Source organism: Myxocyprinus asiaticus, chromosome 18 (assembly GCF_019703515.2).
Source record: "Myxocyprinus asiaticus isolate MX2 ecotype Aquarium Trade chromosome 18, UBuf_Myxa_2, whole genome shotgun sequence".
In the NCBI taxonomy this organism is placed as follows: Eukaryota; Metazoa; Chordata; class Actinopteri; order Cypriniformes; family Catostomidae; genus Myxocyprinus; species Myxocyprinus asiaticus.
This window is the reverse complement of record NC_059361.1, coordinates 9,301,558-9,326,504: the sequence shown is the minus strand read 5'-3', so window position 1 is coordinate 9,326,504 and position 24,947 is coordinate 9,301,558. Positions and strand designations below refer to the sequence as shown.

The window sequence follows — 24,947 nt, the reverse complement described above, 5'->3', positions numbered from 1 at the left end:
AGAAGGGGATTATCCGACTGGACCGCCAGGTCCAGTCGGGGGGTGTCTCTCCCAAGGGGAAGACACCGTGGAGACCACACCTTGCCCAAAGAGAGGGGGGGATATTTAAGTGGAAGAATACATCACATGGTCTTTCCAACCATGTGGAAAGTCTTCAAGGTAGATCCTACCCAATGGGGGAGGAGTTACTACAAACATGTAGACTGGGGCAGAGGGGCTCTGCCCAAGGAAGATCCAGTTTGCCAACGGGGAAATGAATTAGCAGAAGATATATATTGCATGGGGTTAGCCTTACAGGGAACTGCCACATGCAGAGCACCTACCCCAGAACAGGACTCTTAGTTAGCACATGTACTGGGCCGGCAGCGAGTCTCTCCGAAAACTCGACTGCCACAGGGCTCGGAGGAAGTCAACCTGGGAACAAAGTTTGTGAACACTACTGGGAATTAATGGCACACATCTTCAGCTCAAAAGGAGATGGAAGGCTCTATGTGCAAGCGATACACCCGGCTGGCTATCCCGGGGTTATCCGCTTGTATTGCGTGCCACTACCTGGGACGAAACTGGTTCCAACCGGAGGTTGTAGAACCTTGCAAAGGTGTTGGGTGTTGCCCAGCCTGCTGCTCTGCAAATGTCTGTTTGAGAGGCACCCCTGGCCAGGGCCAAGGAGGCCGCTACACCCCTGGTAGAATGGGCTCCTAGCCCTAATGGGGGCGGCATGTCCTGGGCGTGATATGCCATAGTTATGGCATCAATGAGCCAGTGGGAGATCCTCTGCTTGGAGACAGCGCTTCCTTTCCGCTGTGCACCAAAGCAGACAAAGAGCTGCTCAGAGACTCTAAAGTTCTGCGTGCGATCCAAATAGATGCGTAAAGCGCGCACCGGACACAGCAACAACAGGGCTGGGTCTGCCTCCTCCTGGGGCAGTGCTTGCAGGTTCACCACCTGGTCCCTAAAAGGGGTGGTGGGAACCTTGGGCACATAGCCCGGTCAGAGTCTCAGGATCACGTGAGAGTAACCTGGACCGAACTCCAGGCATGTTTCGCTGACAGAGAACACTTGCAGGTCTCTTACCATCTTGATGGAAGTGAGCACAGTCAGGAGGGCAGTCTTCAAGGAGAGTGCCTTAAGCTCGGCTGACTGCAAAGGCTCAAAGGGGGCTCTCTGTAGACCCTGAAGAACTACAGAGAGGTCCCATGAGGGAACAAGGCGCGGTCTGGAGGGATTCAGCCTCCTGGCACCTCTTAGGAACCTGATGATCAGGTCGTGCTTCCCTAAGGACTTACCATCGACTGCATCATGGTGTGCCGCTATGGCGGCAATGTACACCTTCGATGGTGGAAGGGGACAGCCTCCCTTCCAACCTCTCCTGCAGGAAGGAATGCACTGATCCGACTGCGCATCCCTGGGGGTCTTCCCGTCGGGAAGAACACCACTTAGCGAACAGACACCACTTAAAGGCATACAGGCGCCTCGTAGGGGGGCCCTAGCCTGAGTGATCGTGTCTACCACCGCAGGTGGTGGTCCGCTTAGGTCTTCCACGTCCCGTCCAGGGGCCAGACATGGATATTCCAGAGGTCTGGTTGCGGGTGCCAGAGGGTGCCCCATCCCTGAGAAAGAAGGTCCTTCATCAGGGGATTTCGCCGGGGGGGGAGGGCTGTCGCGAGGAGCGTGAGGTCCGAGAACCACGTCTGGGTGGGCCAGTAGGGTGCTACCAGGATGACCTGCTCCTTGTCCTCCCTGACCTTGCACAGGGTCAAGTTGGCTCACTGGGGGAAACGCATATTTGCGTAGGTCAGGGGGCCAGCTGTGTGCCAGCGCGTCTATGCCGAGGGGAGCCTCGGTGAGGGCGTACCAGAGCGGACAGTGGGAGGATTCTTGGGGGCAAACAGGTCCACCTGTGCCCATCCGAATCGACTCCAAATCAACTGGACCACCTGAGGGTGGAGTCTCCACTCTCCCCTGAGGGTAACCTGCCATGACAGCGCGTCCGCTGTAGTGTTGAGGTTGCCCGGGATGTGAGTGGCTCGCAGCTGACTCCAGAGGAGGAGACGGCGGGTGAGTTGTGACATACAACGAGAACACAGACCACCTTGGCGGTTGACATATGCTAACATTGCCGTAATGTCTGTCCAAACTAACACGTGCTTGCCCTGGATCAACGGCTGAAACCTCCGCAGGGCGAGCAGAACTGCCAACAACTCGAGGCAGTTGATGTGCCAATGCAGTCGTGGGCCCGTCCGCAGGCCGGCGGCTGCGTGCCCGTGGCAAACAGCGCCCCAGCCTCTTTTGGAGGTGTCTGTCGTGACCCTGACGTGCCTGGAGACCAGTTCTAGAGGAACACCTGCCCGTAAAAACGAGAGGTCGGTCCAAGGGCTGAAAAGACCGTGACAGACTGGCGTGATGACCACGCAATGTGTCCTGTGGCGCCATGCCCATCTCGGGACTCGAGTCTGGAGCCAGTGCTGAAGCGGCCTCATATGCATCAACCCGAGCAGGGTGGCTACCGCCGAGGATGCCATATGCCCCAGGAGCCTCTGAAAAAGTTTCAGTGGAACCGCTGTTTTCTGTTTGAACGCCTTCAAGCAGGCCAGCACTGACTAGGCGCGCTCGTTCGTGAGGCGCGCTGTCAAAGAGACTGATTCCAACTCCAAACCGAGAAAAGAGATGCTCTGAACTGGGAGGAGCTTTCTCTTTTCCCAGTTGACCCGAAACCCTATTCGGCTGAGGTGTGAGAGCACCAAGTCCCTGTGTGCGCACAACATGTTTCGAGAGTGAGCTAGGATTAGCCAGTCATCGAGATAGTTGAGAATGCGAATGCCCACCTCCCTTAACGGGGCAAGGGTGGCCTCTGCGACCTTCGTGAAGACGCAAGGAGACAGGGACAGGCCGAAAGGAAGTACTTTGTACTGATACACCTGGCCCTTGAATGCAAACTGCAGGAAGGGTCTGTGTCGAGGAAGGATCGAGACGTGGAAGTATTTGTCCTTCAGGTCGCTGCAAACCAATCTTGATGCTGGATGCTCGCCAGAATGCGTTTTTGCGTCAGTACTTGCAGGTCCAAGATTGGCCGCAACCCACCACCTTTTTTCAGTACGATGAAGTAGTGGCTGTAAAACCCCTTCTTCATCATGGCTGGAGGGACAGGTTCTATCGCGCCCTTCCGTAGGAGGGTAGCGATCTCCATGCACAAGGTAGCAGCGTTTTCGTTCTTGACCAAGGTGAAGTGAATACCGCTGAACCTGGGCGGGTGCCTGGTGAACTGAATCACGTAGCCGAGTCACGACGGATTGAAAGCGCAGGGGGACCAAGGGACAACATCGTCGGATGTACCGGCAGGTGGGGCCTCGTGGCGGGGCAGAGCTCGAGGTGCCACACCACGTCATGGCCGTGCTGAGTCTAGGGACATCGAAGCACTAACCTGGCTCCTTGTGACCACCCCCGGAACAGCCTGGGACGGGGGAGGAAGAGGCCTGTCCTCGTAACCCATGTAGACTGCCACATCGGGGGCGGCTGTGTGCCACAGCTGGGTGCTCAGGGGCGGAAAGACCACCGTTGGAGTGCCAATCCTGCAAGAAAAAACCCGTGGACGGTAGTCGTGATGACGACCGTGCACCCCGGGTATGTGACCCAGGGAGGAAGGAAACCGCTCTTTTGCTGAACTGTTGGGTACTGCAGCCACTTGGGCATGCGGCGAAATCAAACAAAAAGGCAACAAAAGATTTTCCACCCGGTCTTCCACCGGTGGAAGGTGAGTGGGTTCCTTCGTCCTTGGGTCGCCCGACTCAGGGGCGCTTTGACGACCTCCGTGGGTTCTTAGGCGCCGACTGTGAGACGGGTGGCATCTGCTTCCTGCGGTGGGCTCCACGCCGGGGCCGTGCCGAAGGGGCGGGCTGCGGTGGAGCCGGTGCAGTCACCGCAGGGAGACACCCTTGGCGACGAGCAGATGGGGTGCGGGATCTTGAGCCGCACCGGGGCAGGATGTGCCGGATCGCCTCTGTCTGCTGCTTCACCGCCGAGAACTGCTAGGCAAAGTCCTCGACGGTGTCACCAAATAGGCCAGCCTGGGAAATTGGGGCAGCAAGAAACCGTGTTTTGTTGGCCTCACCCATCTTGACCAGGTTGAGCCAAAGGTGGCGCTCCTGGACCACTAGTGTGGCCATCGTCCGCCCGAGAGCGAGGTCGGTCGCCGAGCGCAGTTCCTGCATCAAATCTGGGGCGGAACTACCCTCGTGCAGTTCTTTCAACACCTTGGCTTGGTGGACCTGCAGGAGAGCCATGGCGTGCAGGGCAGAGGCGACTTGTCCAGCAGCGCTGTAGGCTTTAGCCGTCAGGGACGACGTGAGCCTACAGGGCTTGGACAGTGAGCCTACAGGGCAGATGAGCGTGTTGGGGAATGGGAGGTCCGCGGAGGGATACCCAGCGGAGGCGATCCTATTGGGGTCTCCAAATCGCCCTCAGTGCTAGCCGCGCTGGCCTCATACCCGTAGGTAGAAGGACCGAGGTGCGACCGCAACGTTACCATGGTCATATTCTCGCAATGAGAACATGAACCATCCACAAATAATGCCTCCGTGTGGGTCATACCCAGACACGAAAGACAGCGATCATGACCATCCGAAGTTGAGAGATAACAACCGCAACCAGGAATAACACACAGTCGGAAAGGCATCTTTAAAAAGACGCATCTTTTAAAAGACGTTCCACGTGTGCCGCTCTTTTAGAGAAATATATACTCTTTTAGAGGAAAAAAGCTCTTTCAGAAAATATACTCTCTTGTTTTCTGCTGAAGCGCCCAGGGGCGTTCTCTCCGGTGCACCAGTGCAGAGGAGGGAGAAGCCGCTGAAATGCGCCGTCATATCCAGCAGAGGTGAATGAACAGTAGAATTCAGCTCAATGAGCATAACCTTTCGGCTCCGAAGAGAAAATCTGAATGAGTGGTTGCATACCAGCTCCTTTTATACCCGTATGTCCGGGGGAGTGGCATGCAAATACCACTCGCCAATTTTCATTGGCCTTTTATCAAAGACCAGAGGTGTCTCAGGCTCCCAAGAGTGACCCCTAGTGTCACTACATCGACACAACGTTGAGTGAGTGACAGATAGGGAACATATAATTTCTCCATTGCAGGCCAAATTTTGTTCTATTTCTAAAGTCTCTTGTGGGCTGCATCAGAGCAGTTGGAGGGCCGCAGATGGCCTGCGGGCTGGACTTTGGGCACCCCTGATTTAATTGGACAAAAATCTGTGTAGTGCAACATGACTCATCAATATTTTTAGTCCATTTTCTTGGAAGAGAAAAACCTGTTGATTTTAAATACGTATATTTGCTAAAGTTTAATTTTGTCAACCATTAAAAGTACACTAGCATATAGATGGCTTCAAAGCTAACAGACATGGTATAAAAGCCACAAAACTCAAATTTTGATTTCATTGGGTCTTCATAATTGTCTTGGAAAATTTTTACATTTAAATATTAATTTACACTTGTCCCATTCGAAGGTTTATTATCTGAAACTGTAAACACTGTCTCAGTTATGCTATAAAAATAGCACCCCGCCCGGCCGACACAGTAACACTGACTATGATAGGTGTGGGTAAGAAACAGATCAATATTTAAGTCCTTTTTACTATAAATCTTTACTTTCACTTTCACATCTGAAAGTCACATGTGGTGCCTGTTTAGTTTCACTTTCACATCTGAAAGTGAAAGTGAAAGTGGAGATTTAAAAATTCTCCTGTGATGCATGAACTGTATGCACAGTTGGACATTGTTAGTAAATAAATAAACAAGCGAGAATGTGAAAAGTTTTTTAATGGAGTTTGTTTTCTAAAAGCCCACAGGGCCACAAGTGCCCATAGCTGAAGAAACAGCAGAATTCTTTGAGACTGGCCAAATGCAGAAAATGCAAGAAATACATGCATCATGAAAACGACTGTATGCGACACTTTCAGAGCTGGTATAATTATATTCATTAAAAAGTGTCTTTTGGCTCTGTTATCTGTGTTCGCTTTCAAGACAGCGACCTATGTGGAAAAGAGATTGAGAGCCTCAGGGCTTTCTGCTTTAACTCTACACATGTTGGTATATTCAAAAGCCCACTCTCATTTGCATATCTAATTTTTCTCTCTGTTGAATTATTTTGATCTTTTGCTCCAATAAATCCATTTGTTTCCTTGTTCGAGAAGCATTCTAATTTATACCATAGCATAACCACAGGGCTGTTTCTTGGCTGTGTTGCGTAGAATAGAGTTTCTTCGCTGGTCTGTTTTGGTAGATTTAAACTGAATAAGTGTGGATTTCCCAGGTGGCTAGATTCTTGCAACGGGGTGGGGGGGCGGTTTCAACGACAACCTTTCGTTCAACTACTTTCTAAAGAGGCTTGAGGGAGACAAGGGCATGGGGCAGATATCCTTCAAATACCCTCATTGAGGATGTGTGTATACAAGAAATGACAACTGCCCATGAAATCAAAATAGAGTTTTGTGGCTGTAAGTCCATGTCTGTCAGCTTTGAGGTCATCTTTATGCCTATACTACTCCAAAAAGTAGATAAAATTAGCTTTTAGCAGATATACGCTAACAGACATGGACCTTAAAACTCCTTTTTATTTCATGGGATCTTTAAGATCTCTCAGCCATGGATCTCTCTGGGTCTGTCAGTGTCTCAAACATCTTGTCTATGACTTGTGATGCACTGAATAAACAACCTGTGATTTCGGTGAACAAACCTCTCTGCATGCTAGATTCAGTTCGGCAGCTTCTCTTAGCCTATGTCGCTCACTCCAAAAACCTAAGATGGTTTTTCAAAGATGTTCAATGCCACAGGAAATGTTTTGAATGCTATCCTCTTGCCGTAAGCTACAGAAATGCTCATGCAATCAGTGATGGAGAGCCCAGTTGAAGGATTTGAAACCAAAGCATTTTGCTGATTTCAAATTCCACTTCAGAGCTGCATGTGAATTATATAGGAAGTGAGTCGCTGATAAAGTGTTTACTGACAAACACATGCAAAGCTTTTGAATCAAGAGGCAATAAAAGATTGGTCAGTATTGGCATGACATAAGTGTGGAGATGAATCCATTGTCACTTATTTACACATATTTTTTAAATAAGATAAAAGGATAAAAGGATAAAAGCTTATTAAAATATATCTGATATTAAATAAATGTGCTAAATATGACTGCTAAATACATGTTATATAAATGCGTGTATGGGTGGAAGTATATTGTTTGTGTTAAAACCTTTTCATGTATCCCAGCTTAATATGCAAAGTCAGCTGTAAGTAAGCTATTTGTTGGTTGATGTTATTTGTAGGTTGATATCACTTAAAAGTGTAACAATGTGGCTCTGTTGGGCTATCAAAACATGACTTTGTTTGAGCAGCCTGTCCAGCCCGTCACAACAAGATTGGCTAAACCAAAGGTGTGAGTTTTGGGCAGGACTATTTGTTTGTAAAGCCCACTGGGGGTGTTTTCTGGAATCTGTTTGAAAACAATTATTATTTTTGCAATTCAGTTTGTTATCGCTAGTGGCACAGAAATTACACACTTCAGTTTTAAATGGCAATTAGGATTGTAATCTTCAGACACAAGTAAACACAGTTCTATCCCTGTGCAGCAGAGGGTGGCAGGTTGGAAAATGAGATGGAGTGGATGTTCAAAAGCAAAACTAATAGTTGAGAGTTTTGTAACTCTGTTGTCTGATATAATAAAACAATAATGCACAGACTTTAGTGGCTTATTGCCAGTGCTGGGTAGATAACTTCTGAATTGTAATCTGGTACTGATTACAAATTGCACAGTAATCTAATTGCTCAAAGATTGCTTTTAGATTAGTTTTGGATTACTTGTACCCAAATTCTTGTTTATTTGTTGTCACATGCATTTGATTAGGATAACATGGTACTACTGTATTTTGACATAATGTTGCTTAAACGCATTGAATAAAATGTACTTAATAGATGCAAATATGATCCTTTCTATGATTTTTGTGTGTGTGTTGTGTAATTGCTATTTGCCTGTTTCTGTGGGAAATAAAAAAGTCACTTAAGATGTTCTTACTCCAGCAGTTTTGGAATTTCAAATGCCATCCATGTGTTTTAAAAGATCATACCATTTATATTCATGCATCAACATCACAAAAAAAAAAAAAAGATTCTCAAAAGTTGTCACAAAACCAGTTTTATGTACATTTTTAAAGCCGGGTACAACAAATATTTGCAAAACTAAAACTAACTTTACTACACTAATGCAGTCGGTTTGGTATTTATGTGTGGATTAATGCTCCAGAGGTGTAATTATTGTGAGGGACTCGACATGGAGGTGAAGGCAGAATCCAAATGCAGGAAGTTTAATAAACTCAGCAGACAAATCCAAAACACAAGGCAGAGACGTAGTCGATGAAGCAGGCAAAGTAGTAGTGACAAGTAATCAGTCCAACCAGGCAAACTAAGCAAAACAGTAATCCAACAATTGGTAATCCAATAAGACAGGCACAATGGTCATAACAAGAAGGCATTGAAACAATTCAAACAGGCAATGGAAAACCGCTCGGTAAGGCAGTGAAATAACTGGCAATACTTCGCAAGGTATCTATGGAAGGCATGGCTATTTATACAGCGCAAACAGGAAGTAAACGTAGAAGAAACAGTTCATGGCTAGTATTCAGGAGAGGGCTCCCTCTGGCAGTTGGCTGAATGGATACCAGCCTCATTCGTTACAATTATAACCTTGCTGATGGCTTTTATCAGGTCTGTGTATGCAATTGCACAACCCTCCTTCCCCTTACGAAAACATTCTAAGACTTGCCGAACGTATGAAAAATGTAAAATATTTAAAAAGAAAAAGAATTAAATTTACAGCAGTTTCCAGATTAATGTTATTATGTAATCCATGAAAAAGTAACTGTAATATAATTATGAGAATTTTAAAATATAATTTAATCTAATTACAAGTACTGGATTTTTTTTTAATTTGACTACGTAATCCGAATTACATGTAGGCCGTTAATACCCAGCATTTTATTTTTTCCACCACCTGCCAAACCGCAAACACAAGATTGTGGGATATCATAGACAGTAAAGGATACTTCTATTTTGCCTTCAAAAACCAACCAGATCAAGATATCTTAGTAGTGCTGGATGTAACACAAAAATTGGCTTCAGTTGTGCCTTGATGTCATCCTACTATACCTCCAGTTCAGAGGTGTTTTTGTGCTCTGGTTCCACGCCTCTCTTTTGCTGTTCCATCTGTACTAAAATAATCATGCTGATTCACCTGCCTTTTGATTTATTCCTTTCAGAACTTTCACCATTTTCTGATTAAACATTACATTTATTTGTATGTGTGTATGTCGTTTTAGAGTGAGCGTTGAGGTTTGTAGTGTGCCTGGCAGCCTGGGGCTGTTGCTGCGGCTTTTCATCTGCTAACAGAAGTGGGCAGTGGGCACTGATTTGACTTTGATCCGATTTCACAGAGAGAGAGATACAAAGAGAGAGAGAGAGAGAGAGAAAGAGAGAGCAATCAGAATCACCAGAGTTAGTGTTCATTGTATGTGATATCACTGAGCACATTAAACCAAGACTGATTATTTATTCATTTTTACATTCTCACTCATTTTAATCTGATTTGATAATGGTGACGAAAAAGTGGATGGAAGTTATAATAATAAAAACTAACTTTGGCAGAGCTTTTCGAGGCTTCTGAGCAACTCGTGTCTGATTTTACTTCAGGACTGCATCAAACCTTTGATAGAGTTTTCAACACAACACATTACGATGACCACTAGTGGGAAAAAAAAAAAAATTATTGCATGGAAAGTCGCCATTATTTCCTCTTTCCAAGATAAAAAATTTGTCATTTACTGGTAACATTGTTGTGCTGGTGTACACAAGGCATTTCAGTAGTTAATATTGCTTTTTGCTTGTCTTTATTTGCATATGTGCCACTTGCGTTTGCGTTGCAGGCAGTGGTGGAAATGGCCGAGATTCATTGGGGGAACCGTAGCTGGGTAGTCAGGGGGCAATTGAAGATCAGGTTTCTGAAATCTGCAATCTCTCCGCAGGCAATTAGCTCGAACAAATCGAGCAGCTGAGAAATGCATTATACTATAATTTATGTGACAGGGAACATGCAAAAATGCAAATTCTACCTCAAAAGCTAACATGATCACATGGGAAATCAACATATTGTATCAACTCCATTTAGCCAAATTTCTGACAAGCGCCAGCAGACATTTTTGCATCAATTCAAATGTGATCACAATTCCCTCTAATGCTACTGATAATGCATTGCATGAGCAACCTCTGAGACAGAGGTTCTGGTCCTGTGGAAACCAGGAAGTAAACGTGTTCATATAAACAATGATGAACGCAATTCAGAGGTTGTGTTTTTGCTCTAAAATTACTTTTTTTCTCCACTGAAGGTTAGGTTTAGGGTTGGGGTTTGAGTTAGGGTGTAGAGTTAATAAAATATACATTCCTGTTGAGTGTATTACATCATTTACAGCTAAAAATACAATTTGCTTTTGGTGCCACCCTTTAGACATTTCACCCAGAAACTGAAGCTCACACATGCCCGTGTGTTCAACAACACTTCCAGCTTCAGACTGGTTTCAGCAGCAGAACTTTCGTCTTACTGTTGTCAAGACATTTTTATTTGTATAACGCTTTTCACAACACACATTGTTTCAAAACAGCTGTAACTGTAACAGAGCTCACGTTATCTTCAGACCACCTTTTTAAGAGGACATGCTGGTGCAACAACATGATCACGCTGCATGTTGTTTCCGAGAGTTCCAGTACCCGAGGATCAGCTACATTATGCCAACTCACTGACAAGTGGCATCTCCCATCAGACATTTTTACATTTACATTTATGCATTTGGCAGGATCTTTTATCCAAAGCGAGCTACAGTGCATTTAAGGTTTTCATTTTTTTATAAGTTTGTGTGTTCCCTGGGAATCGAATCCATGATCTTGGCATTGTTAGCGCCATGCTTTACCAGTTAAGATACAGGAACCTACCTGATGTCATTTTCGCATTGGCTCAAATGTGGTAACCTTCCCTTATGGCGTGACCGAAAGCGCGTTGCGTCAGCAGTGTGGGAGACGGGTTTGGATCCCATGTTGAAACCAGGAAGTACTCGCACTTGCATAATCATTGACGAGCTTCATTCAGAGGTTACCTTTTCCCCTCTAACATTACATTTTTCCACTCCACTTTTGGTTATGTTTAGGTTTGGGGTTTGGGTTGGGGGGTCCAGTTTATAATATATGCATTCCTCTTCAATGTATTACAGCCTGTACAGCTGAAAACAACTCGCTTTACAACTCACTTTGCACATGTTTTACTAGTAGCACTAGTGTTTAAGCATGAAGACATCATCAGTTGCACAAAAACACACACACATGTGCACTACGAGTGGCAGGGGAATGTTGTGGGACACAGAAGAGGTGAGGTGATATGTGCCTGAGTGAGCATGCAATATAAGCAGGGCAGCAAATGCAATGCTCGCAACTCACATCTGCTAAATTACGGCATGCAATGCACAGAGGCGCTAGTGTCATTCACTGTGGTGCGCATAATGGCACACAATTAATATAAACCACATAAATATAGCGATCCACATTGTAATCTCCATCTTATGCACGTTTGTGATGACGGAAAAGCAATGAGGTTCAACAGAACCATGAGTGAGTTTGAAACCAGACTGTAACGAACTTCACAGCAGAAGGGAAGGAGAACACATGGAAGCGGGTTTTCCAGGCTCAGGTAAGACTTTTAATCGCCCACTTCAGTGCTTTACAACTTCACAAACTCATCAGCTTCACAGGCACACAGTCACTTAAACACATCAGCTTTTACAGGCACGTAGTTACTTAAACACATCAGCTTCACAAATACAACAGAATGAACGCACCAGCTTCAGGAGCACCGTGGCCTTCCTTGTGCCAGACTCTCTCTCTCTCTCTGCTGGTGGCATGGCTGCTTATATGCCACTCTCCCCATGCTCACTGGAATTAGAAACAGGTGTTAAACATAATCTAGCTCAGGTGCAAGCGCCCTTACCACTTTCTCTCTCTCCGGACGGACGCTTGACCACGCCCCCGCTGCCACACAGACCGACGCTGCGGGGGGTGCTAGGAACAATCTCACTCAGATTTGGACTGCAGCAAACATGCCCAGTATGAAAACCACCTGAGTAGCACCTGAGTGTGCCCTTAGACAGAGTGGTAGACAGACAGAGCGTCTTAGGCTGTAGGGCAGTGCAGAACCTGAGGTGTTGGATAACACTGTGTAACAAATTTTTATTTATTTTTTTGTTCCTGGGTAGTAAGTGTTTTTTCCTAATTGCTTATGCCTCAAAAGTATAGAAAATGGCTATTATTCCCCACAAACTTTGCTTTTGTGACCAGGACAACATATTTTGAAATTTACCTATTTCCAATGAGAAATCAGGCGAATTTGTGTCTTTTCATTCACATAAAGTTAGAAAAAAACAACATATGAATCCAAAATCCTTCTTTATCTGTGGTCCGACGAAGACACTGGCTTTGACATTTGCCTCAGACAGCTTAGGAATAATAGCCATTTTCCATACTTTTGAGGCATAAGCAATTAGGAAATAACACTTATTACCCAGGAACAAAAATTGTGTTACATAGTGTAATCAAGTTACGGAGGACTGATGCTCCAAATGACACACAACCTACAACATCTCCAAAAACTCTGATCTCCCTGCAGCACTCACAAGCATGAGCAGAAGATACTGGTACAAGAAAAAAGCTATAAACACAAACCAGTGTTGAGGTACTCAAGTAGACTCAGTCTTGGACTCGGACTCAAGACCATATTTATATTGTCTTTGTCTTCTCTTTGGCTCAACCCTCTCTGGTCTCAGTCTTGAGTTGGACTCTAACAAGTGTGGAATCTGACTTTTTCCCCAAGACCATTCGAGTTCCTTCAAAAAAAAAAAAAGCCCACTTATTATCACTGGCCATTTGGCGGCTGCTTAACAGCACATATATAAGAAGAGCACTCTCGACTCGCTACTGCAGTTGTGTGTGAGAACGATCAAAATGCTCAGAGTCTCGGTGAGATATTGAAAACTGTGTTGACTTGGTCTATCCATAGAAACAAAGATTAATATTCAGATGTATCTGAGGAATTTACAAGCTATGAGACACAAGCCAGGACATCTTGTTTTTAACAGTCTGCTTACTTCTAAACTAACTTTAAAAAACACACGACGAAACAATACACTGACTGTTTCTCAATGTGCGTTCTGTTGTGTTCTTACGTTCTTGTGGACTCCTTCGAAGTCATCATTCACTGCTGAAGTTCAGTTCCAATACTCAAGAAAACAAATACTGAGAATATATAAAATTACCCGGATGTGTTCTTTATCAGGCCAAATATTGAGGATGCACTGGATGGTGACTTGTGGGCAGGAACCCAGGCCGGTACTACAGTGGCAGACAAAGGACATTTATCGTTGTGTTTTCCCTCAAGAGTTTCCCACTGTAAGCTCGCAAAAGTCTGACGGCTCGTGAGAGTCATTATACATGTCGAAATTGTATTAAAATTCACTTAACCTAGGTTGTGGCCTTTATTTAATTTTTTATTCTCGACTGGTAATATTGTTTAAAAAAAAACAAGCATAGGAAAATAATATATGAGGTATATTTGATATACAGTATGATTAGCTTAAGAGTCAGTTTAGTTGTTTACACTGTACTTTTAACACATTCATTGAGATTGCATTGCCAGTCTTGGTCTTGACTCAGACTCGACCCACTCTGGTCTCGGACTGGACTTGTACTCGGATGAGCACGTTTATGTTTAATGATTTAATTCTAAAGATAAGGGGTTATAATTTCTTAGTCTTGAGAATTTGTATTAATGAATCTATTAAATTGATTAAATAAAATTTGACATAAACAGATGAGACAGTTTGTTTTAAATGGTTAGAAAAAATATGCCCTCATAAATGTAAAAAATCCCCATGAAAATCAAATCCAGGCAGCAAATAATGCCTCTTATAGTGTTAGTTCACCCAAAAATGAAAATGCTCTCATCATTTACTCACCCTCATGCCATCCCAGATGTGTATGACTTTCTTTTTTCTACAGAACACAAACAAAAATTTTTAGAAGAATATTTCAGCTCTGTTGGTCCATACAAGTGAAAGATGACCAGAACTCAGAAGGTTCAAAAAGGACATAAATGCAGCATAAAAGTAATCCATAAAACTCCAGTGATTAAACCCATATCTTCAGAAGTGATATGATAGGTGTGGGTGAAAAACAAATCAATATTTAAGTCTTTTTTTTTTTTTTTTTTTTTTTTGTAATTCTCCACCTTTGAGGAGCCTCAACCAGTTGGTGGCTGAATGTGGACGTGAAAGTGTAGATTACCAGTAAAACATTTGTATTTTACTTTTATGCTTCTTTATGCCCTTTTTGGACCTTCTGAGTTCTGGTAACATTTACTTGCATTGTATGAATTGTATAAATCACCCAAGAATGAAAATGTTTTGGGTGAACTATCCCTTTAATGTTAAAGTTAATTTCTGACACTGCTATTGGTTGAATGAAAAGAAAAGTGACTTGAATTGTTTTTTTTTTTCACATTACAGTAATGAATATGATTTTTCCACAATTTCGTTGGAAAATGTGCTTTATTGTCATTAAAAAATGTTGTAATGCAAAAAATCTCAATTACCACAAATGATGTTTTTTTTTATTTATTTATTTTTTTTTTAAGTAAAAAACAAAAAACAAAAAAAACATGTGACATGTTCTTGACAGGTTTCATGTGATTCATCAAGACATTGCAGCAACTCTAGTATACAGTGTGGGAAGAGTCCGTTCCCACCAGCACACAGTAGATTCACACTGAATCACGCAGGCGGACACCCACACTGTTCTCTCTCTCTCTCTCTCTCTCTCTCTCTCTCTCTCTCTCTCTCTCTCTCTCTCTCTCTCTCTCTCTCTCTCTCTCTCTCTCTCTCTCTCTCTCTCTCTCTCTCTCTCTCTCTCTCTCTCTCTCTCTCTCTCTCTCAAACTCAGAGGCTCAGTTGACTGGTTGGCACACTGCTTGTGCTTTAAGAGGAGGCGCGTCTCCACTGTCACGTATTTACGCGCAGCATCAAGCGCTCATAAAGCAGTATTGTGCGAAGTCTGAGTAGATCTGTTCTTTTATCAAACAGTACTGAGGCTTGCTAAGAGCTTTCCATCCCGTAACACATACGAGCCAAACTGTAACTGCAGCGACTGCCTGGAGGCGTCGGTAGCTTTTCTTTCTCCACAGACACTCACAAGGGAAACACATATAAGATAAAAGAGCGAAGATACACAGCGCGCATCATTCTAGCGAACCGGACCAGACAGCTAAGGAATAAACGGACAAACAAGGCAACAGGAGGGCATACAAACAAAGTGCAACTGTATATTGAGCCGGAGACGAGCTGGCTGGACTGTGGAACCCGAGCTTCGCCCATTCCATGGTGCTGAAATGATCTAATCTCTCACCGAACACACGAGGAAGAGTTTGGGACGCGAACACAACAGCTTATCATCTAGACAGGTAAGTTCTGATAATAATATTGATATACATTTGATTTGTATAGCACCTTTCATACATAAAATGCAATTCAAATAGCTTCACAGGTCAGAACATAAAAATATTTAAAAAGTAATAGAAACAATAAAAACAGCTGGAATGACGGGAAAATGGTCAAATAATTAACAAATCTACAAAATGAATCAATAAATATTGTATACAATAAATAAGGAGACTTACACTTTGCAGTAAGGTTCTATACGTTAACATTAAATAATGCTCAACTCGATGAACAGCGTTTTTTACAGCATTGTTAATGTTAGCTTACAATTGTTATTGTCAGTTCATTGTGCATTAACCAATGATAATATATACAACTTTTAATATTAAAATATATTAGAAAGTGTATTACTCGTTTATTAGTTGCATTAGTATAGTGAAATGAACATTTACATCATTTATTCATGTTACTTAATGTAAAGTTCATTGTTAGTTCATGTTAACCAAGTCAATAATGTGTAATGTGATGTGATGTCAATAAACTGTAATGTGAGTGTTCAGTACATATGGTGTTCTAAAGAACTAGAGAAGGAATTAACAAAAGGTTCTCTTCTGGAATTAGGCTAAAAAAAAAATTAAAATAAAAAAAATTAAAATAAAAATTCTTCTAATTGGAACCTTTAATTTTAAGACTGCAGTAGTTAGAGTTCTGGGCTGGTAACTTGAAAGTTCAAACCTTACTTGAAGGTTCAAACCCTACATTTTTTGAGACAAAACTTTGGTTAGTCCAGGAGTACTTAACCTGCAATTAATGCATTTACTGTAAATATGCAAAATGACTAATTTGTAGATAATAATCACAAAATCACAAACATGTGGCACTTATGATCATTGCCAACTCTGTTCTTGTGTTTCTGGTTTATAGTTGACCCCTTGAAGCCAACAGTGTGTCTGTCCTATCAAGTCGAAACAGTAACTACACAAAACGTCAACTACTTTAAAGTTTTTATTGTCCAGCCAAATGTGGATTATCAAAACATGGAGGTGTGGTTCTGACTGGATTCTTTAGTGCATAAACCATGCATAAGCAACCAATAATCTAATTAATTAACCAATTAAAGAAATGTTCTAATTACTTAACCAAATAAGAAGCTTGATTTCAACACTTAAATTCTTGCAGGAATCTTAGGGACTGAGAAAATCAAAAGTTAATCAAAATCGAGATGTGTCTGCACAAAATGTATTTATCTGCATTCGAATACTAATTATACTCATTGTTTTGTTGTTCTATTAGCTCAGTTACACAGAGAAAAGTATTCTATTTTTATAGGTATTAAACGAACAGTTCCGATCTGTTCATTTAAAACACAGAGGATGGGGAGACCAGGACTAGCTGTCACACACGAAGTTTTCAGAAGGACTATATCTCAGTAATCGTAATGGTTTTGAGTCAAAGTCAAATTACACAATTGTATGTTTTCTCTAGCACTGGTTTTGAATATTGGTTTCAAACACCTAGGCCCTTGATAGCCCTGGCTCGCACAGGCCCGATAGTGGAAAAGCGGCTAATTAACTGTTTTTTGTTCAATATTTGTTGTTGTTTTTTTGTAGCCAAGACATAAATTATGTGTCTACAGAATTGACTTTCAAAAATAAACCGAAATTGATTAAATCCAATTCAATTTAATTCACAGAAACTTCCAAAGAATAATAATGCTGAATAACATGGGTGCAAGTTTTCAATTTCTAACAGTAGGCATAAATGTTTATGTCCTTCAACCATACTTTGTTTTTTGTTTTATCTTCCCCTCATGTATGACCACGTTGCATTAATTCAAGGATACATTATGATTTACATTGCAAAACCGCACTTACACTTTACAAAAAGGGCAGTTATAACATCTTTGCGAGAAAAATGACAAATTATGCTGTCAAACATGATCAGTGGTCAGCTATCTGTCCTTCACTGACGAAGCTATAATTTATGTCTATTCTTTAAAATCCTCCTGTCAGAGCTATATATCATGGATCCAGAATGAAAGAGCAATTAACAAGACAACCTTTGTCATTGAATTTGTGTGTGTATTTGAGAATGTTATTGCTCTTTATACCACAGGAGACTTAATGGAGTATTCAGCTGAAGTGAGAAATGTTGTGGATATCAAAATACTTTCATACATCCCAACTTAATATGCAGAGTCAGCAATAAGTAAGTCATTTGTAGGCTGATTTCCCTGAAAAGTACAAACACTGTAACTGTGGCACTATCAAAACATTGTTATGTTTGTATGAGAGGCCTGATCAGCCTGACAAAGTAAAATACTGCTCAATTGATGGCGTGAGTTTGGGGTAGGATCTGTTTGTCTGACTTGTAACAGTTGGTAATATAGTTGACATTTATTTGTATGGTGCCTTTAAGACTCTAGCCCTTCTCGTTTGCATATTACATGTTGAGTGTGGTGTGTGCGCTTAGAATTTGTGTGGAACAGATCTGTATCGTAAATTTGTATCAGAAATTTCTCATAAAATTCCTTAGGAGAAATAAAAATAGATACAAATATGGCTTGATTTGTATAGCATTATAATAGCAATGTCAAGGTCATGGGTTTCCCAGGTAACACAAATGATAAAATCTATAGCTTGAACACATTCTAAGTCGCTTTTGATCAAAGTGTCTGCCAAACGCATAGTCAATTGTTGACATATAGTAAGGGTAAAATTAATATTTAATCCACATTATAAAATTGATGTGGATTGCATAGCTCATTTCATTTAGTCTTGAATAAATTTTAGTTCATTTAGAAAATCTCTGACTTTTGATTGCAGACTTTGGTATCTTGGAAAATCTCAACATAGTTTGAGACATTGTTGAGATCTCTTCTGAAACTCTAGATGTAGGTCCTCACAATGCAAGTGATTGGGTACCAACAAACTGAAGCTCCAAAAAGCACATAAAGGCAGCATAAAAGTAATCCATAAGACTCCATATGTTTAGAAGCATTGTGATAGGTGTGGTTGAGAAACATATTAATATTTAAGTCCTTTTTTACTATAAATTCTTCTCCCTGCCCAGTAGGTGGGGATATGCACGAAGAATGTGAATCAGCAAAAACAAAAGAATAAGAATGTTAAAGTGAAAGTGGAGTTTAATAGTAAAAATAGTAGTGTGTGTGTGTGAACGGTCTTGGTGAGATATTGGAAACTGTGTGTAGTTTGTACAACCAGTGCTTTTTGCAAAACTCTTTTATTAAGACACAATGCCCTGAACCTCGCAATCTTTGGCAAATCTAGCAACTATCTTTTCTCATAAGCACCTATTGTAGTCTTTTTTTACTGCTTGCTATCTTCTGAACAAACTTAAAACAGCTGACGAATCAATAATAGGGTATAAAACTGAAAGGGAAATATGGAAAGCTAAAAGGGACACAAAAAAAAGTGTAATATTTAAATCACAATACATAGTGTTAAACTTGCAACTTTGATCTTTGAGCGTATCTGAGGCTGAGACCAAAGTTAGTTGGTTTATTTAGTTTTAGTTTCAGTAATACTTAAATATTTACTATATAAATTACATGCATGATAACACGAAGCTAGTGCGATAGATTCACTTACTAATCTTGTCTGTGTAAAGTTTAAATCCACTATTTCAGCTACAATGTCATGACCATGTAACGCTGGTAAAGCCAGTAAAGCCAGCATTTAACGTGCTTTAACAAATGTGAGCTTCGTATTTCTTTGGAATGCTGGACACATGTATTTCCAGTATATTTCAATGAACTGTAATGTAATGTATGATTTTGGTATTTAAAAAAACCCTGAGGAATCTGTCAAATACTTTGTGGTAATCAACATTATTCCACAAATGCTGTCGATAAATAAGTCTACACAAGTCTACATTTGCTTTCCATTTCATCTCATTGTTGTCTTGGGAAAACAATTATAAATGATCTCTTTTGTGACTTTCTGTACTCAGTTAGCATGCTGGATGGTGGTGCTGCTGGTACCGCAGGTTTCTGATGCACACAGGCTGCACTGTTAGGTTGTTTCAGGCAGTGTGTGTTTGTACAAAACGTCTCAGCACTGGCGTGCTACCAGCAGGCGGAACATACAATCACAGTCAAGATGGCTTCACCGTCCGCTATGTTCTGCAGTAAGATCCACTCCAAACTCTGCAGGGGTGCAGTGGAGTGCTGAATGCAAAGAGAGTTTATGTAAAAGACAGTCTGAATATTTATGTATAATCATGTCTTATAAGTATGACAATGTGGTATGAGTGTGGGAATATGTGCAAAATAGTGTTGGTTTGAATCTGTGTGTTTGGGATAGGTTTAATTTGGTCGCTCAAAACAAACAGAGCAATTTTCATAATGCCACAGAAAGAAAGTTTTTGAGAAAATAAACCTATGAATGGCTTACTTATAGTTATATTATAGTTATATTAATATTAAGATGGGATAGGAGAATATATTTTAACACAGAAAAAGTTACATACTTCAGCTTTAACAATTTTGGTGGAACATTTCTGCTGCAGTCAAACGTTGAACTCTGCAGTTACATTTCCCACCTAGTTTACTTTGTATTAACAAAAGCCATCATTTTTTCACTAGAATAATGTTCTAGTTTGAAAATCATCTACTGCTGCAACTCAAAATCTGTGCTGATTTAAGAAAATGTTTGGCTCAGTTCTTGTAAGGATGTTGCTTTGATCAGTTTTTGGAGTTTATACATTGTGAGAACAACTCGATACACATGTATGTCAGTAGAACCGTGTGAGGATGAACCAACACATACTCACACGGTTCTACGCCTGCACTGTAGAGAGCATCCTGACTGGCTGCATCACTACCTGGTACGGCAACAGCTCCGCCCTCAACCACAAAGCCCTACAAAGGGTGGTGCGAACTGCTAGACACATCATTGGAGGTGAGCTTCCCTCCCTCCAGGACATCTACGTATACCAGGCGGTGTGTGAAAAAAGCTCGGAGGATCATCAGAGACTCCAGCCACCCGAGCCATGGGCTGCTCTCACTGCTACTATCAGGCAGGTGGTTTCGCAGCATCAGGACCCGCACCAGCCGACTTCATGACAGCTTCTTCCCCCAAGCAATCAGACTTTTGAACTCTTGATCGATCACGATACATATCTCAGCAACGCACTTTATTAGCCTCTGGCTGGACTCACATTTTATACTTCTCTTAATAACACACTGGCAACTGACTATCAACCGACAGCTGAATGTCAACACAACACTTCAGTGTACAGTGTATTTTTATTGTATACAGTCTTCTTATTTTGTGTATACTGTATAATGTCTATTATTATTATTATTATTATTATTATTATTATTATTATTTTGTATACAGTCTTCTATTTTGTGTATACTGTATATTGTATATTATTGGTTGTATATTGTATTGTGTAACAGATGTGTAAACTGTGTCATGTGTAAATCAGATGTTTACTGTAATTGTCATACTGCTATGTTGCTTGGAACCGCACCCAAGACTTTCACTCACTGTTGCACTTGTGTATATGGTTGAGTGACAATAAAGGGATTTGATTTGATTTTGATTTGATTTGATCTGGAATTCTCTGCTAGTTCAGGAATCTCTCATGAAAGGCAATGTATTACAGGGATTTTAGGGTTCCCTATCTGTCACTCACTCGATGTTGTGTCGATGTAGTGACACTAGGGGTCACTCTTGGGAGCCCCAAACACCTCTGCTTTTTGAAAAAAGGCCAATGGGAATTGGCGAGTGGAATTTGCATGGAAATATTGGTATATAAGGAGCTGGTATGCAACCACTCATTCAGATTTTCTCTTCGGAGCTGAGCGGTTGCATTCAGTGCACTGAATTCAATTCAAACCCAGTTCTCTTTACCGTTCACCTAAAACTGCTGGATTTACAGCGCATTTCAGCGGCTTCTCCCCCTCTGCACCCGTGGAGTGCAGAGAACGCCTCTGGGTGCTTCGGCAGATCAAAAGAGTATATTCTAAAAGAGTATATTTTCTTTGTAAAAGAGCGGCACACACAGAAATGTCTTTTTAAAGATGCCTTTCCGTTTGTGTGTTATTCCTTAGTTTATGTGTGTCGTTATCTCTCCGCTTCTGATGGCCACGATTGCTGTCTTACGTGTCTGGGTGCTGCCCACGTTGAGACATCGTTCATGGATGGGTCTTGTCCTCATTGCGAGAACATGACCATGACAACATTGTGGTCGCGGCTTGCATTCGTAAGAAAGCAAGCCACCCCAGCGGCTCCCCGCCTCGGTCCTTCTACCTACGGGTATGAGGCCGTGCCAGTTAGCACTGGGGGCGATTTGGGGACCTCATTGGGAGCACCTCCGCCGGGTAAACCCCCACGGACCTCCCATTCCCCAGCATGCTTGCTTGCCCCGGTTGGGCTCACGGATGAGACCGCCAGCTTGTCTCACGGCGAGTTCGACCTCATATTTGGAGCCCAGGAAGACGATGAGTTAGCGGCATCGGAGAGCGGGCTCGTCCACTCTGACACGGACGTCTCGGCTGGGCTCCCTCCTTTGGGTGTGGTCGCCCAGTCTCAGGCCGATGCGGAGATGACGGACATGCTTTCCCGGGCAGCCGCGAGCATCGGCCTAGAGTGGAACCCTCCGCTCTCCCCTGAACCCTCGTGGCTTGATGATTGGTTCCTGGGCCCAGAGCACCGCTCACGGCTGCACCCCGCCCCGGTCCCTTTCTTCCTGGAAGTGCATGAGGAGCTGACAAGATCGTGGGGGGCACCTTTTACTGCCCGATCCCGATCTTTCAGCTCCCCCGCTCTCACTACCTTCGATGGAGGGGCGGCCAAGGGGTATTCGGTGATCCTCAGGTGGATAAGGCACTCGTGGTGCACTTGTGCCCGCAGAGCGCCACCACCTGGCATGGGCGCCCGAAGCTCCAATCCAAGGCCTGTAGGTTTACATCGTCCCTGACGGCTAAGGCCTACAGTGCCGCTGGACAAGCTGCCTCCACCCTGCACGCCATGGCTCTCCTGCAAGTTCACCAAGCCAAGGCGCTAAAAGAGCTGCACGAGGGTAGTTCTGACCCGGAATTGATGCAGGAACTGCGCTCGGCAACCGACCTCGCTCTCCGGGCGACGAAGGTCACGGCTCAATCTGGTCGAGATGAGAGAGGCCGACAAGGCACGGTTCCTTGACGCCCCCATCTCCCAGGTTGGCCTGTTCGGCGACACCGTCGATGACTTTGCCCAGCAGTTCTCGGTGGTGAAGCAGCAGACAGAGGTTACCCACTGGGTCATTGATGCCATCGTGATGGCATATCACGCTCAGGACGTGCTGCCCCCCGTGGCGCTACGAGCCCACTCTACTAGGAGTGTAGCGGCCTCCTGGGCCCTGACCAGTGGCACCTCTTTGGCAGACATCTGCAGAGCAGCGGGCTGGGTGACACCCAACACCTTTGCAAGGTTCTATTATCTCCGGGTTGAGCTGGTTTCATCCCGTATGTTGTCAGGTCCAAACAGGTAAGTTTCGGGACAGCTGGCCAGGTGCGCCACTTGCGTATAGCGCCTTTCCCCTCCCATGAGGTGAAGACGTGTTCCTTTAGACTCCCAGTCGTATTCACAAGTTATGACTTTCCTCCTTAGCCCTGTGGCAGTCGAGTTTGCCGAGAAACTCACTGCTGGCCCAGTACATGTGCTAACTAAGCCCTGTACTGGGGTAGGTGCTCCACATGCGCTGGTTCCCCATAGGTGACCCCATGTGATATATCTTCCGCTAAATCGTTTCCCTGTCGGTAAACTGCGTCTTCCTTGGGCAGATGCCCCTCTGCCCCTGGTCACCATGCTTGTAGAAACTCCTCCCCCCTCAGGTAGGACCTACCATGTGACTTCACATGACATACTTCCGACAAGACATGGTAAGACCGTGTGACGTATTTCCACTCGAAATACCCCCCTCTTCTCTGGGCGGGGTGTGGTCTCCGTGGTGTCTTCCCCTTGGGAGTGACCCCCCCTGACATTTATGGCCCCCAGTCGGTTAACAAATTCCACTCTTTTTGGGGAAAACAAAAAGAGGAAAAGAGGCCACGGCTGGGCTAGCCTGTCCCTTTTTGTTGGGCAGTCAACTTGTTTCCGAAGGACCGTTCGACACTCATAAGAGCGTTGGGGGAGGTTACGTGACAGCCTGGTGCACTGGCAATGAGGCACACAGCGGTCTGCCCATCTTACACCGCCAGTCCATGTAACACAGTTCAGAAAGTTGTGGCATTTTGTACAGGGACCCCTAGTGTCACTACATCGACACAACGTCGAGTGAGTGACAGATAGGGAACGTCCTGGTTACTTTCATATCCTCCGTTCCCTGATGGAGGGAACGAGACATTGTGTCCCTCTTGCCACAATGCTGAACTAACCGCAGAAATGGCCGGGACCTTGTCTCAGCTCGTCAGCACAAAACCTGAATGAGTGGTTGCATACCAGCTCCTTTTATACCTGTATGTCCAGGGGAGTGGCATGCAAATTCCACTCGCCAATTCCCATTGGCCTTTTTTCAAAAAGCAGAGGTGTTTGGGGCTCCCAAGAGTGACTCCTAGTGTCACTACATTGACACACCGTCTCGTTCCCTCCATCAGGGTACGGAGGTTACGAAAGTAACCAGGACGTTTTCTTGTGGTTGCTAGTTGGTTGCTTACTAGCCCATGTCAAAACAGCCCGCCCCCTAGTCTCTATGATATTTTGTCCCATTTTATGGTCCATCAGGTAAAACTTGTAAATCTAATAACTTAGAAGTTCTCTTCTCAACAAGTTGCACAATTTGAGGTATCATTCATGCCCATATACCAGCTACAGGCTATTATAGCCATTTCAGCATAACAGCTTTGAATTTGGCTTAGCCAATCAGATTTTAGAGTGGGAACTATACAATGGCTGTGTCTCGTTTCAAAGGCTTTGTGCTAGGTAGGACGTGTCCTTTGAAGGCTGCAGTATACAGAGTGCCCTCCTTTAAACAAGCCTCGTTTAAATGAGACGGCCTTCATAGGACAAATGGAAACGGAACGTAATGGTTGCTATGACAGCACACCACTCTTTAACAAGCGCGAGCGCTTTGAGTGAGAAGTGAATGTATGAAGTACATTTTAAGAGAGTTATAATGATGTAAAGAGAAAAGAAAATAGATTTTACAGATGTACTTTTAGTCTAATACTTTATTTTAATTATATATTAATACAGGTGCATCTCAATAAATTAGAATGTCATGGAAAAGTTCATTTATTTCAGTAATTCAACTCAAATTGTGAAACTCGTGTATTAAATAAATTCAATGCACACAGACTGAAGTAGTTTAAGTCTTTTGTTCTTTTAATTTTTGATTTTGATTTTGATTTTGATTTTGGCTCACATTTAA

The 24,947-nt window shown here is 43.3% G+C and overlaps 1 protein-coding gene and 1 pseudogene across 1 annotated transcript in view; one reads left to right on the top strand and one right to left on the bottom strand.

Annotated features, from left to right (window-relative positions):
- LOC127455835 (xaa-Pro dipeptidase-like) overlaps nt 1-24,947 on the bottom strand; it is a 175,385-nt pseudogene that overhangs the window by 140,203 nt on the left and 10,235 nt on the right.
- Nucleotides 15,159-24,947, top strand: part of LOC127456481 (carbohydrate sulfotransferase 8-like) — a 243,343-nt gene continuing 233,554 nt past the window's right edge. The window contains exon 1 of the mRNA XM_051725000.1: nt 15,159-15,589. The gene's annotated coding sequence lies outside the window, so the exon portion shown is untranslated. The remainder of the gene's footprint in view (nt 15,590-24,947) is intronic.